General features: G+C 38.2%; 1 protein-coding gene and 1 long non-coding RNA gene across 2 annotated transcripts in view; one reads left to right on the top strand and one right to left on the bottom strand.

The window, feature by feature from the left end:
- Positions 1–13,941, bottom strand: part of LOC101344790 (zinc finger protein 420) — a 347,019-nt gene that overhangs the window by 91,859 nt on the left and 241,219 nt on the right. The window lies entirely within an intron of this gene.
- The window catches only part of LOC111820957 (uncharacterized), a 14,877-nt gene continuing 1,562 nt past the window's right edge, over positions 627–13,941 (top strand). The window contains exons 1-2 of the long non-coding RNA XR_002824450.1: positions 627–657; positions 6,654–6,732. This is a non-coding gene — a long non-coding RNA (uncharacterized LOC111820957). The remainder of the gene's footprint in view (positions 658–6,653; positions 6,733–13,941) is intronic.

Here is a 13,941-nt window from a genome sequence, read left to right as displayed (position 1 = left end):
TTTGAACCCAGCTAGCAGCTCTGCAAGAGAAAGACCTGGATTACAGGCAAGAAAACCCTATGGGGCAATTCCACTCTGTCACATAGCGTCTCTACTCTGACTCACAGAGACCCTATAAGACAGAGTAGAACTGCCCTATAGGGTGTCTAAGGAGCGGCTGGTGGATTCAAACCACTGACCTTTTGGTTAGTAGCCTGAGCTCTTAACCACTGTACCACCAAAGTTGCTGTTAATTCAGTCAATCGTCAGCAATCTCTGTAAGGTAGATACTGCTATTGTCTCATTTTATAAGGAAATTGGGTCCTAGAGTTTCCAAAGCTAACACGTGAAAATGACACGATCAGGATTCAAACCACGACTTAGGGTGGACTGTGCTCTCCTAGTGCTAATTTTTATGCACCGCGCCCTCCCTCCCCACCCAGTGCCAGGAGCTCTAGGCTCAGTAACAAATGATCCAGCTGCATCTTTCCGGGAGGAAAAAGTATTTCTCCTCAGCTCACAGCGGGGAGAGTGACCACCGCCAGGCTCGCAGCAACCTCCGAAGTCCGGGTCCTTACGCTGTGTACAGCGCAGAACCCCAGGTGGGCTGCGCGTCTGAGCGTGCGCGTCCCAGCCGGCGGCCATCTTACGGCGCGCTCCTGTCAGCGTCTGACTGAGGTAAGTTTTCGCGTATCTCCGCATCTGGCCGTGCCCAGGTGCAGCGCAGCGGGAGCCGGGGGCGGGGGGCAACGTGGGTGGTGCAGGGTCCAAGGACACTCATCCTGGAGTCATGCGCCGTTCGGGTCTGCCCTGCCTTCCACGAGCGCTCTCTAGCCGTGGCCCTTCATCCGAGATCTGGCCCTTTTCGCCTCATCGGGAGCTGCCGGGGTCGCGCGGCGGCTCTGAGCGTCGGTCCTTGGAGGAGGCGGGACGGGAAATGTGGTCAGGGCGCATTCAGCGAAGCCTTTACATCAGCTGTGCTCTTTCCTTCAGAAGCCACCAAAACAGCATTTGTGGCCGTTCTCCAGAAAGAAAAGCAACTCCGTTGTGAATCACAGAGGCCGTGGCCTTAGTGTCGTCCTGTCCTTAGCGGTCAGGCGATTCTAGCGTGTTCCGATGAGCACCGGGTGGAATTGCTCTGGCTTTCTCTGTCATTGCTTCTCATTCTAACTGGCAGTTTCCTATGAACAAGAGCTTTCCTTCTCTCTCTCTTTTTCCCCCCTCTGTTCTTTTGGAAGTATCACAGTGTATTCTTGGGGTTTTCTTTGTTTCTTTCACTACATTATAATCAGTTGCTGTGATTCGTTTTGGTGCTCGAATTGTCCCACATCTGGCCAAGGGTGGAAACCGTGGTGGCGTAGCGGTTAAGTGCTACTACTGCTAACCAAAAGGTTATGAGTCGGAATCGACTGGACGGCAACGGGTTTGGTTTTTGGATTTTGGCCAAGGGTGGCCCTTCGAAGAGGCTTCCTGTGTCCCTTTGACACAACCCTATCACTCTTTTGAGTGCAGAATTGTCCCTGGTTCTACACTTTTTGTACTTTCCTGTTCTATACCTGGAATCAACCATTCCTCTAAAAGACCTGGTTCCTTTTAGAAAGCAAGATCTGTGCGATATATGTGTTCAATGCTACCGGCATATAATTGTGTCTGGGCCTTTAAGTAGACATCAAGGATATATATTTTCTTACATCGTATATTCATACTCTATTCCCAGTACAAGGAGCCCTGGTTGCACAGTGGTTAAGCGCCTGGCTGCTAACTGGAAGGTGGGCTATTCCACCTAGAAAGATGTAGCAGTCTGCTTCCGAAAAGAATACAGCCTTGAAAACCCTAGGGGGCAGTTGTGCTCTGTTCTATAGGATCCGTATGAGTCAGAATTGACTCCACCGTAATGGGTTTTGGTTTATTCCCAGTACAAATGTAACATTATAAGGTTATTTTCATACTTTCTCTTATTTTATATTTGTGTCTCCTTTATAATAAACACCTTGGTTCCTAATAACATCACTATATTATTTATTTTACCCTATGATGTCTATAGAGTATTTTCAAAAACATACCAATATCACTACCAACTGTAAAGTTACTCAGTAAAGTATTGTGTTTCTTTGCATTTCTTTATGTCCTTATTATAGAGTATAGATTTCTAGTAAGGATATAAACTTAAGAGCGCTGTGCTCAAACATTTCCTTAAACTCGGGCTCTAACATTTCCTTGAACCCTAACTCTCTTCTCTGCATGGTCATCACTTTGATATACTGTTATTTGTGTTTGTTTGCATTTAATTTTACGATTTGCTTTCATTTTGAATTAGTGTATTGCTTTATAAAATCTTTACATGGTTCAGAAGTCAAAAAAACTGTATAAAAAGGTATATTCAGAATGCTCATTTCCTCACACAGTTCCTGTGCTTGATTAAAAATCACCGCCACCAGCTAACCATTCCTGTTTAGTTTCTGGTTTAACCTTTCGGTGTTTATCGGAAATATTTTCCCCTCCGCCCCCCGCCCCATTTATTTATCAGTCATGTTATTGTCACATGAATGTACTTTTTCCCATGTAATAATATATACTAGGAATCAGTCTATATTAGTTCATTAGTTATCTCCCTTACCCTTTTTTCTGGCTGAAGAGCCCTTCATTAATGGATGTATGATACTTTATTCAACCTGTCTCTTCTGGATAGAATTTATGTTGCCTCCAATTATCCTAGCCAAAGAGCCTAAGAACAGCATGAACAAACCTATAGTCTGACAAAATCAGGTTTTGTGACTTGTTGCAATGAGGGAGACTGCAGAGCAGAGAAACCATGGGTGCCTCAACAAACAAAGCAAAAGGAAGAGTTATTATTGGATTCTGAGGAAGGGTGGAATTTAGATGAAATTTAATTGAAGCAGGGTTTTGATAGTTTCAAAGCAAAGCAGGACTGCCAATCACCCAGAGTCCTATTTCTTTAAACAGTGAAATTAAGATAGATGTGGAATGTTGTGCCCAGGAACCCTTTATCTGAAGCTTAGTGCCTAAGTTGTAAATCAAGACTCTGTGTTCAGAAAAAAAAAAAAAAAGACAGATGGAATGTTTCAATCTTACTGATATACGTTCAAACAGCTAATTTCTGATAGTTTCTGAATTTAGAAAACAAAGATTCTTCAAACCAAAAACCAGACCCTTTGCTGGAAACCAAACCCTTTTCTGATTCAAAGATTCTCAGTAAGAAATCAATAGTAACTCAAAGAAGGGGTCATTAGAGCTGCCTTCTGCATTGGGGAAAAGTAACTGTTCTATGGTAACTGTGCAGCTATCTTTGTCATTTTCCTTACTCCAGTTTCATGAATGGCTGGACAGATTTTTACTTGTTCAATCCAACCTAAGTTTAATTTTCTTACAATCTTCGGCTGTTAAAAATAAGGCTGCAGTGAAAAGCCTCGAGTATATGTGATTTTGCGGTGCAATGAATTGCTATTATATGGCCCTTCTAGCCATGGTCTTGTAACTCCCACAAAATGATTGGGTGGAACTATGGGTATAAAGTGCTTGTGGCCCACCAAGGTGATTGGACAACCTACTAATGCAAATAAGGTGTATGAAACCCTTGTGGGGATGAGACTATGCAGATAAGGTGTGCGGAACCCTTATAGGGGATTGGTCAATTTTGCCATCCCCACTAGGCTTAAAGGGAATCAATCCCAGAGGTTGGAGGGGGCCTCACTACCATGAAGAAGACCCAGGAGTGGAGCATGTCCTTTGGATCCTAGGTCTCTGCACTGAGAACCTCCTAGACCCAGGAGGCAGAGCTGTAATACCGGAGATGGTGAGAAGCGGCAGCAAGCATGACACAGTCCAGCAGCAGCAGAACCAGGAGACCGGTACAAGACTGTGCAGTGGGCTTCCAGCCCACAGAGTGAGAGAGCTGAGAGCCTTTGGGCAGGAGGCTTGCTGGCTTGCTGGCAGAATGGAGCACCTCCAGGCACTTGGCAGAGACCCACTGAGTGAGGGGAGCTGAGCACTTTCAGGCAGGACACTTCCTGGTGGAGTGGGGTGCCTCCGGGTACTTATCAACAGAGCTAAAAAGCTTTGTAACATTTGCCCAAGCCAGGGCAGAGGCCAGACCCACGAGCGGGGGCCCAGGCTGAGAGTGAGGGCCTGGAGACAGCAGTCAAGAAGTTGTCCTGATCAAAGAACTGTCTCCTGAGTTGCTCCTGTTACTTCCACATTGATCTTGATCTTGAATTGTAACCAATTACTTCCCTAATAAACCCCATGATCGTGAGTATGGTCTGTGAGTTCTGTGTGGCCATTGCAATGAATTACTGAACACAGAAGAGAAGTAGAGAGTGTAGTGGGAGGGATGGCTGGTGTCAGAATTGGTAAAAAGGTTGGAGGGTGACGGTGAGTTTGACCTTCACCTCATAGGAATCAGCCTTGAGCTGATATTAATGATGATTCTTCTCTCTCCCCCTTAGACAAGGTCTGACGCCATGCCATTTTTACAGATTTCATATTTTTTAATGTTTATATTGATGTTAATTTGCATACAATAAAATACACTGATCTTGTTTTTAGTTTGAAGATTTTTGTTTTATTTTTTATGTTGAAGATGTTGTCTTTCAGTTTTCCCCACTCTAAAGTAACTATTTTATTCTTTGTAATTGGTAAGTTTCCCATAGGGAGATAATTTGAGACTATGCAGATATGCCTCACGTGCATGTGAAAGCTGGGCAATGAATAAGGAAGACTGAAGAATTGATGTTGAATTATGGTGTTAGCGAAGAATATTGAATATACCATGGACTGCGAGAAGAACAAACAAATTGATCTTGGAAGAAGTACAGCCAGAATGCTTCTTAGAATCAAGGATGGCGAGACAGTGTCTCACGTGCTTTGGACATGTTATCAGGAGGGATCAGTTCCTGGAGAAGGACATCACGCTTGGTAAAGTAGAGGGTCAGCGGAAAAAGAGGAAGACCCTCAATGAGATGGATTGACACAGTGGCTGCAAATGGGCTCAAGAATAAAAACGATTGTGAGGATGGCACAGGACCGGGCAGTATTTTCTTTCTGTTGTACATAGGGTCACTATGAGTCAGAACCAACTCGACGGCACCTAACAACAACATTCACATATTCTGTTTATCAACCTAATTTTGCCCAGGAATTTAGCATCCATTGATAGTTATTACCTGTAATAGTTATTACTATTGTGTTTACCAAATAGTGATTTTCTGTTCCAGCCATTCCTTCTGTATTTATTAATTGGAATTCTGTAAGAAATAGCTTTCCCTTGTCTCCCCATTATCTATTTATTAAATTATTTATATCACTATAGTTGAATGGATATTACTATTTGTTTTTTATTTTGTTGCTCAAATTATACCAGATATGGTTATTTAGAGCTCCCTTAAGTTGGTTCCTGTATTTTTTCAGGAAATGCCCCGTCATTTTTTGAACATTTCCTTACTTTCTGGCAGTGGTCCAGGATCAACTCTACTTTCCCTGCCACAGCCCAGAATCTGCCTATTTCTCTGAGGAACCTTAGTTCTTATTATTGGAAAATGCTCTTTAGAAACCAAGATCTAGGCATCGTGTGCTTATTGCTACTGAGCCCTCAAAGTGGACAGAGCTAAGAAATGTGTAGGCCTGGCAATACCCTATGGAAGGCAGTTCTACTCTGCACACATAGCGTTACCATGAATCAGAACTGATTTGACTACAAGTGTGGAATTTTTGTTCTTGGTATTGCTACTGGGCCCTCAAAGTGACAGAGCTAGGACGTATATGTGTGTATGGACACACAAAAACACATATTTGTATCTATTTCTATATGTATGTCTATATATGTTAAAAACTCTGAGATCATACTTGTATTTCTGATCCTAGTCCAATGCCACAGGGTTCATTTTAGCTTTCCCCCTTTCTTTATTTGCTGTTCGTTTCTCTAATAGTGAGAAACCTAGCTGTCATCACTTATAATACTTTGTTTGCTCAATATTAGAATGCACATAAAGTAGTTTCAGAGTTGCTAACCATATCCCTGTGGAAAACAAATTTATTAACTTAGAGTTATTTATCTTTTATCTTTAGGCTTAGAGTACATATCAAAATATTGTCTATACTTACATAAATTAGTTTTTTCAGCGTGGTTTTGTTGTTCATTTGTAGTATAGTTAAATTCACTTGTTACTATTTGTATTCCGTTTTGAGTACTCCAATCCTTGTTGATTTTAGTTACTTACGTTTGGTTTGGTTTTAGAAAAGTAAGAACTATTAAACAAAAAAATTATTCTCCAGAGAAGTGTCACTCTCCATCATCTCTTCTACCCTGTCATCATTCCTCTGTTCTTTGTCTCTGTTTTTACCCACCCCTTGCAACTAAACAATCTAATTAGTTTCTGATTTATCCTTCCAGTGTTTCTATTTGCACTATGAGCAGTAACAGGTTTGTTTCATTATATCCCCTTCTTTTCTGAAATAAAAGGTAGCATACTACACATAATACGCTGTACTTTTTCTCTTAATTTCTTCTGAAAGTTATTCTGTGTCTATTCGTGAAGACCTTTTTTAAAATTTTTCTTACAGCTGCATAGTATTCCATTGTGTGGATGTACCATAGTTTATTCCACCACACTTTTATGTATAGTCATTAAGGTATTTTTCTGATACTTTTTCGTTAGAACAGTGCTGCAACTAATAACCTTGTTGGAGGTTCATCTTCTGGGCAGATTCCTAGAAGTCAGATGCCTTGGTTTAAAGGTGAGTACAAATGTAGTTTTGTTGATATTGCCAATTGTCCTCCAGAATTGTACCAATTTGCATTCCCTCCTATGTATAAGAGTGAGTCACTGTTTTCTATAGCTTCATCAACAGAATGTGGTAGGCTTTTTGCTTGTTTGCTTGTTTGTTTTTAATTCTCATCAATGTGATAGGTGAGAAATGGTATCTTAGCATTTTTTAAAAATTGCATTTCTTTCATTATAAATTAGTTTAAATGTCTTCATATATATTTAAGGGTATTTTAATACCTTTTTCTATAAATTGCCTATTCATCTCTTTGCTTATTTTTCTATGTGGTTTTTTGGTTCTTTGTTCCTCAGTTTTTTTTATTCGACTTCATTCTTTGTAGCAGTTTTAGGTTTACAGCAAAATTACAGCAGAAAGTATAGAGAGTTTCCACATATGGCCTGTTCCGTCTACACAGTTTCTTCTATTAGTAACATCTTACATTAGTATGATACATTGGTTACAATTTATGAACCAATATTGATACATTACCTATAATACTTTATTTGCCTATAATTGTCATTACCTATAATACTTTATTTGCTCGATATTAGAATACACATAGTTTCAGAGTTGTTAACCCATATCCCTGTGGAAAACAAATTAACTAGAGTTATTTATCTTTTATCTTTATCATATGTAACTAAAGTCCGTAGTTTATAGTGGGTTCACTCTTTGTGTTGTACAGTCCTATGGGTTTTGACAAATGCATAATGTCATATATCCAGCATTATAGAATTATACAGAATATTTTCACTGCCCTAAAAATCTTTTGGGCTCCACCTATTCACCATTTCCTCCTACCATCCCTCTGAACCCTGGCAACCACTGATGTTTTCACTACCTCCATAGTTTTGCCTCTTTGCAATAGGCATTTAAAGGATCTTCCATGTCTTCTTGTGACTTTAGCCCATGTATTTGTATCGATAAATAATAATCAGTTGTGTGGATTACCACAGTTTATCCATTCATCTTTTGATTGCTTCCAATTTTTGGCAGTTATTCTACCATAAGTATTCATGTGCAGGTTTTGTGTAGAAATAAGTTTTCAACTCATTTGGGTAAAAATCAAGAAACGTGATTGCTGGATCATATGGTAAGAGTATGTTAGTTTTGTGAGAAACTGACAGACTGTCTTCCAAAGTGAATCAGTGAGAGTTCTTGTTGCTTCACATCCTTGTTAGCATTTGGAGTTGTCAGTGTTTTGGACTTGAGCCATTTTAATAGGTGTGTAGTGTTATCTCATTGTTATTTTAGTATTCAAGTCTGTAATGACATGATGTTCACTTCTTTTTATATGCTTATTTGCCATTTGTACATCTTTGGTGAAATGTCTGTTCAGATCTTTTGCCCATTTTGTAATTGAGTTTTTTTTCCCCCTTTTATAATTGAGTGTTAAGAATTATTTATGTATTTGGGACACAAGTCCTTTATCAGATATGTGTTTTGCAAATATTTTCTCCCAGCCTGTGGCTTATCATTTCATTCTCTTGCCTTTTGGTTTTTAAAAAACCACTTCATGTACTTATTGTTCCTCAATTTTTAAGGGTTCTGTGTCTCTGTGTGTACATATAATATTCATATTAACTCTTTATCTGTGATATAAATTGCAGCTATATTCTTCCAAATTTTTAGTTCCATTGACTTAGAGTTTTTTGCCATGTAAAATTTTAATTTACTTTCATGTAGTGAAATGTATTTTCTTTTCTTGCCTATGGATTTTAACTCATAGTTAGAAAGCCTTTCCCTGACCAAGGTTAAAGAGGAATTCGTTCTTGTTTTCTTCTAGTATGGGTATAGCTTCATTTTTACAGTAGATCCCAGATTCATTTTGCATACAGGAGCCAGTAGCCACATGTGGCTATTTAGCACTTCAAATGTGGCCAGTTCAAAGTAAGATGTAAGTGTAAAATACACACTGGATTTTGAAGGCTTACTACCAAAAAAGTGTAAAATATCTCAATAATTTTTTTGTGTATTTATTACTTACTGAGATAATATTTTGTACATACTGGGTTCAAAAAAATACATCATTAAAATTAATTTTACCTGTTTCTTTTTACTTTTCTTAATGTGGCTACTACAAAACTTGAAGTTACACGTGTGGCTTGCATTTGTGGCTTTCATTTTGTTTCTGTTGGAACGGTGCTGGTTTGGCGTTTATTTTTCTGTATGGTATACCATATAGATTTGATGTTATCTTTTTCCAGATGCCTCATCAGTTGTCCTGGCACCATTTAATAAAATGTCTTATCTTTGTCTTAGTAATTTGAGATGTCACTTTTATCCAGGGCTTCAAGCCGGCTTGAAACAGTTCATTCATGGCTGATGGAAACAAGGGTAGTGTACGCACTGCATAGCAACCAACTCTCTTGTGAGGCAGATTTTGTCCGGAGTAGGAAACAGCGTTGACACATTCAAAGATGGCTCAACCGGCTTGCTTTGAATGTGTGTAGCTGTCCAGATTACTGCCAATAATACAATCTCCCACATTAGGCTCCTGAAACTTTCTGGCATCAGGCATGATGCGAGAGACTGGATTATTGGCAGGAATATGGGCAATGGCACATTTAGAGTGGCAGGGTTGGCTGCCATCTTTGAGCAGGGCAGCGCTATTTCCTACTCAGGACAAAATCCACAGGGCAAAAGATTCGGTGGCTGTGCAACAAGTACACTGCCCATCAGCCATGACTGAACCATTTCGAACAGGTTCAGAGCCTTGGTTTTATCATACACTGAATTTCCATATATATTTGGGTCTATTTCTGGGCTTTCTATTCTGTTTCATCAGTTTGTTCATGTGCCAGTACCACACTGAGTTAATTATACACAGTTTGTAGTATGCTTTAATATCTGATACAGCTATTATCTCCTTGTAGTTCTCCCCCCAGTGATTTCGTGGCTATTATTGTTCCATGTGTGTTTTACTGTATGAATTTCGTATGAACTTGTCTAATTCACCAAAAATCTTTATATTTTTATTGGGATTACATTAAATTTATAAATTAACTGAATGAGAACTGACGTCTCTGTGATATTTAGGGGTCTTATCCATTAACAGACTGTCTTTTTCTGTTCAGTTCTAATTTTATGTCTTTCAGAAGTATTTTAAAGTTTTTCTCCTGTAGATTTTGTACATTATCTTAAATTTATTCCTTGATGTTGAATCTTATTTGTTGCTATTATAAATGTATTTAATTTCCCATTATGTCCTTTACCTGTTTATTTTTTGGATATATGAAGGCTGTTGATATCTGTATTTTAATTTTTGTAGCTTGATAGCTCCTTTTTATTGCTAAATAGTACTCCATTGTATAGATATACCACAGTTTCTTTATCCATTCACCTATGGAAGGGCATCTTGGTTGTTTCCAATTTTTGGTAATTATGAATATAGCTGCTGTAAATATTCATGTGCAGGTTTTTTTGTGTATGATATACATTTTCAACTCATTTGGGTAAATACCTCGGAGTGCAATTCCTGGATTCCTGGAAAGCTAACCTATGTTTATCTTTCTAAGAAACTACTAGACTGTCTTTCAAAGTCCTTATATGTTAATGCCTTACTTAATTTTTTTATTGTTGTAATTAGTTATGGTGCTGAATCTGTAAATTGCTTTCAGTAGTATTGACATATTAACAATATTAAATCCTGTAATCCATGAACACAGGATGTCTTTTCATTTATTTAGACCTTTTAATTTCTTTCAGCAACATTTTGTAGTTTTCAACATACAAGTCTTTCACGTCCCTGGTTAAACTTATCCCTAGGTATTTTATTTTTAGAGATGCTGTTGTAAATGGAATTGTTTTCTTAATTACCTTTTCAGATTGTTCATTACTGGCATGTAGAAACACAACTGATTTCTGTGTGTTAGTCTTGTACCCTGTGTTTTTGTTGTTGTTAGGTGCCGTTGAATCAGTTCCGACTCATAGCAACCCCATGTATAAGAAAACAAAACATTGCCCAGTCTTGCACCATCCTCACAGCTGTTGCTATGTTTGAGCCCATTGTTGCAGCCACTGTGTCCATCATATCGTTGGGGGTCTTCCTCTTTTTTGCTCACCTTCTACTTTACCAAACATGATGTCCTTCTCCAGGGTTTGGTCCCTCCTGATAACACGTCCAAAGTAAGTGAGACATAGTCTCGCCATCCTCACTTCTAAGGAGCATTCTGTCTCTACTTCTTCCAAAGCAGATTAGTTTGCTCTTCTAGCAGTCCATGGTATATTCATTGTTCTTTGCAAACACCATAATCCAAATTCATCAATTCTTCTTTCATCTTCCTTATTCATTGTCCAGCTTTCACATGCATAATATCGTACCCTGTAACTTTGCTGAGTTCATCTGTCAGCCCTAGTAGTTTTCTTGTGGATACATTGGAATTTTCCATATATAGGATAATGTTGTCTGTGAATAGAGATAGTTTTATATCTTCTTTTCCCACCTATGCCTTTTATTTCCTTTTTTTTTTTTTTGCCAAATTGCATTGGTTAGAACTCCCAGTACAATGTGGGATAGCAGTGATAAAAGCAGGAATCCTTGTCTTGTTCCTGATCATGGGGGAAAGCTTTCAGTCTTTCAGCATTGAGTATGATCTTACCTGTGGGTTTATTATGTTGAGGAATTTCCCTCCTATTCCTAGTGTGCTGAGGGTTTTTTATCATGAAAATGTGTTGGATTTTGTCAAACTCCTTTTCTACATCAATTGATATGATCATGTGGTTCTTTTCTCTCATTCTGTTTAACATGGTGAGGAGCCCAGGTGGCACAATGGTTAAGTACTCAGGTGCTAACTGAAAGGTTGGCAGTTTGAACTACCATCGGCTCCAAGGGAGAAAAGACCTGGTAATTTGCTCCTTTAAAGATTATAGTCTAGAAAACCCTCCGGGGCAGTTCTACTCTCTCATATGGGTCACTATGAGTCAGAATTGACTCAACAGCACACAACAACAACATTAATATAGTGTATTACATTGATTGATTTCCTTGAACCAGTCTTGCATTACTGGGATACATCTCACTTCTTTATGGTGTATAATCCTTTTAATATCCTGTTGAACTTAGTTTGCTAGTATTTTGTTGAGGATTTTTGCATCCTCAACAAAATACTAGAATGATTGGTGCTAATTATTCTTTATATGTTTGGTAGAATTCACAAGTGAAGCCACCTGGTCCTGAACTTTTTTTGTAGGGGCGCTTATATTACAGATACAATCTCTTTTGTGGATCTGTTGAAGTTTTCTATTTCTTTTTGAGTAAATTTAGGTAGTGTATATGTTTCTAGGAATTTGTCCATTTCATCTAGGTTATCTAATTTGTTGGTGTGCAGTTCATAATATTTTCTTATAATCCTTTTCCTTTCTGTATGGTCAGTAACAATGTCTGCACATTCATTTCTTATTTTAGTTGTTTGTGTCTTTTCTTTTTTTTTGCTAGTCCAGCTAAAGGTTTCTGAGTTTTATTGGTATTTTCAAAGAACCAACTTTTGATTTTGTTGATTCTCTCTATTGTTTTTCTATTATTTCATCTGTCTTCACACTGATCTTTATTATTTCTTTTCTAATTGTAGTTTTGTAATTAATTTGCTCTCTTTTTCTAGTAAGTCAAGTTGTAAAGTTAGGTTATTTATTTAAAATCTTTCTTCTTTTCTAACATATGCATTTACAGCTATAAATTTCTCTCTGAGCACTGCATCCCATAAGTTGTACTTTCATTTTCATTTCTCTCTAAGTTTTTTTTTTCAATTTCCCTTGTGATTTCCTCTTTGACCTATTGGTTGTTTACAGTGTGTTGTTTAATTTCCTCATACTTGTGGGTTTTCCACTTTTCCTTTTTATTGTTTTCTGTTTCAGTCCATTGTGATCAAAGATACTTTCTATGATTTCAATCTTTCAAAATTTATTGACACTTGTTTTGTGACCTAACTTATGGTCTGCCCTGGAAAATGAGCCATGTATGCTTGAGCAGAATTTGTATTCTGGTATTGTTGGATGGAATATTCTGTATATATACTGTTTAGTCTATATGGTTTATAGTGTTATTCTTCTATTTCCTTATTCATCTCCTGTTTGGATGTTCTATCCATTATTTAAAGTGGTGTATTGAAGTCTCCAACTATTACTGTAGAACCATTTATTTCCCTTCAATTCTGTCAATATTTACTTTTTATTTTGGGGGAATTGTTGGTGGATGCATGTGTTTATAATTGTTATATCTTCTTGCCAAATCGACCCTTTTATCATTATATAATAGTCTTTTTTCATCTCTTGTGACAGTTTTTGACTTAAAGTCTATGTTGCCTTAAATTAACATAGCCACCCTTGCTCTGTTTTGATTACTGTTTGCTTAGAATATTTGTTTACGTTTTTTCACTTTCAATCTATTTGTCTTTGGACCTATAGTGGGTCTTTTTGACATCATACAGTTAGATTGGGTATTTTTATCTAGTCTCTGACTTTTGATTGTAAAGTTTAATCTATTCACGTTTGAAGTAATTATTTGAAAACTTCTGCCATTTTCCTATTTGTTTTCCTTGTGTTTTATATAGTCTAGTGGTGTTGTTAGGTGCAATCGAGTCAGTTCTGACTCATAGCGACCCTATGTACAACAGAATGAAAGCACGCCTGGTCCTGCGCCATCCTCGCAGTCGTTGTTATGCTTGATCCCATTGTTGCAGCCACTGTGTCAATCCATCATATCGTTGAGGGTTTTCCTCTTTTTCGCTGACCTTCTACTTTACCAAGCTTGATGTCCTTCTCCAGGGACTGGTCCCTCCTGATAACATGTCCAACATATGTGAGACTAAGTCTTGCCATCCTTACTTCTAAGGAGCATTCTGGCTGTACTTCTTCCAAAACCAATTTGTTCATTCTTCTGGCAGTACATGCTATATTCAGTATTCTTTGCCAATACCACAATTCAAAGGCATCAGTTCTTTTTCTGTCTTCATTATTCATCATCCAGCTTTTGCATGCGTATGAGGTGATTGAAAACATCATGGGTTTGGTCAGGCGCACCTTAGTCCTTAAAGTGACATCTTTACTTTTCAACAGTTTAAAGAGGTGTTTTGCAGCAGATTTGCCCAACACGATGTGTCTTTTGATTTCCTGACTGCTGCTTCCATGGGTGTTGATTGTGGATCCAAGTAAAATGAAATCCTTGACAACTTCAGTCTTTTC

The sequence above is a fragment of the Trichechus manatus genome, unplaced genomic scaffold (assembly GCF_000243295.1).
Source record: "Trichechus manatus latirostris isolate Lorelei unplaced genomic scaffold, TriManLat1.0 scaffold00057, whole genome shotgun sequence".
NCBI lineage: Eukaryota > Metazoa > Chordata > Mammalia > Sirenia > Trichechidae > Trichechus > Trichechus manatus.
The sequence above is the reverse complement of the archived record's forward strand: the minus strand, read 5'-3'. Positions and strand labels throughout refer to the sequence as shown.